Here is a 2190-nt window from a genome sequence, read left to right on the forward strand (position 1 = left end):
TTAGGCAAATGCAGCTGTTCATGCATGAAAGAGAGGCTCCCTGGTTAAAAGTTGGCATTCACTGACGAGTAAAATAAGATTTTTCTTCCGACTAACAGAGACGCTAAGAGAGCAACATTACATTGCCACAGCTGGTAAAAAAAAAAAAAAGAACCTGCTCTTGAGCTTTTGAAACTTTTCCCCTCACTTGGTGAAGGAAAGCCATATTGAGACCAGTTAGACTATTTGGATCCCACAGAAGGAATTACCCCGATGAAAAGAGAACTGCTTTGGCAAGCGTGTGTCTGCTATATGTAACCACAGCATCTCAATAAATGCATTAAACTGCTCCCAGACCCCTTCTGTCTTTCTTTAAGTAAGTTGTATAGAGTTGAATTTCAAAAAAAAAAAAAAAAAGAGAAAGAGAGAAGGGGGGAAACTCCTTGTTGTTTTTTCAAACCAAGGAGCCCCATTGTGGTGTATCTGAAAGGGGAACAATCTCTGCGTCCTTGTGCTTCATCCTTGAGTGATTGCGAAGAAAAATAATCAACACCATGAAATCAAAGTTTCTCTCTGACAGGAGTGCAAGAAAACACTTAGAAGCACAGATGAGGCAAGGAAGCGGGGTTGAAATCATTGAACATCTCTCTCTCTCTCTCTCTCTCTCTCTCTCTCTCTCTAGTGACACTTTAGGCTCCTGTACCTGGACATGGCACTCAAAGACAGAAAAGAAAGGTGTGACGCAGGTGTCCCCATATGTGTACCTTACATGTGCGGACAGATAGGATGGTTGCATGAATAATTTCTGGATGACCGGGTAGATAACGGATGCATGGATAAGCCCACATTTATCGCCTGGATGGTTGGATAAACCCACATTGACCAGCCGTGGACCGAAAAGACGAGCAACAAGAGGGCAAATGAATGAAAGAAATGAAATGCAGATGGAAAAGTGACAATACGGTGAAAGAGAAAAGGCTTTGAGGGAACACTTGGATCCCTACAGCCCCAATATTGGTTTAAATCCTGACTCTAAATAGGAGAAAAAAAGGCTAATGTGCAGCCAGATGAGAAAGATTTAGCCACAGTACATCACATGAATAATAATAATTTGAGCAAGGATAAAAAGAAGAAGAAGAAGAAAGGCCTCCACACCAGTTATTGTGATGTAAACTGAGCCACAGTGGTAAAGCTCCACATGGTTTGTTTATCTATCGCATTAATAGCACATGCTGAACATTAACAATCTGCTCTTTTGAAAAATGTATTCATTGCTCAAAGAAAAAATAGTCGCACTTAGATCTTTTGCTTTGATGAGAATGAAGCCGGGCAAGTTTATGAGGAGAAAATGAATCTCCTCATCCCGTCAAATCAGGCATGAAGATGGGAACGAATTAAACAGTTCAACATTTCATCCCAAAATAAATTCTGATATGACTGTAGTATCATTTTTTTTTGCTAATAAACCAAAACCATCCATGCAACCTTATGGAAGTTTTGTTGTTTCTTTTACTATTTTACACACTTCATCTTCGCTGCTACAAGTGCAATAACTGTGTGTTAAAGCTGCTGACACACTTTACCTGCCATCCAATTTCATCTATCAAGTTCAATCTGACTACTATGATGAATCTCAGGGGGTCACATGATCACTGTAGTCATATTCTTCTTATTAGGTCATTTTCGGTCATAACTTGAGTCCATCAAGTTTTTGTTCCAAAAACAAATGAATCTGCCAGTGCTGTAAGAATATTTCTGTTTACTGTTTTCTGTACTTGACTTTAAATGGCTTTTAATAAAACAAGTGTTTAGAACTCAATTACAGCAGAGTGGCGATTTCTTTGCACAACTGCACCTCCTCTCTAACTGCACAGAGAAAGGAATAATCTTATTCAGTAATACAATGTGTTGTATGATGCACACTGGACCCACAATAAAGTGTTTTTATATTATAAGTGATGCAGGGACTCAGAGATAAATGGTTGATGGAGATATTTAACAGTGATGATCAATGAGATATGAAAGAAAATAATAGTTGTTGCTTTTTTTATTCTCCCTAAATTTCATTGGGCTTATAAAAAAACCTGTTCCTATATCTAGTGTCCACACTATAGCAAAAACAATCTGTGGTTGTGTAATTTTAAAGGAATAGTTGGTGTTGGCACGCCATATTCTTGATGGACTCGTCTGGCACGCACCCCATGGAAAAAA

This window comes from Scophthalmus maximus, chromosome 8 (genome assembly GCF_022379125.1).
Source record: "Scophthalmus maximus strain ysfricsl-2021 chromosome 8, ASM2237912v1, whole genome shotgun sequence".
Lineage (NCBI taxonomy): Eukaryota > Metazoa > Chordata > Actinopteri > Pleuronectiformes > Scophthalmidae > Scophthalmus > Scophthalmus maximus.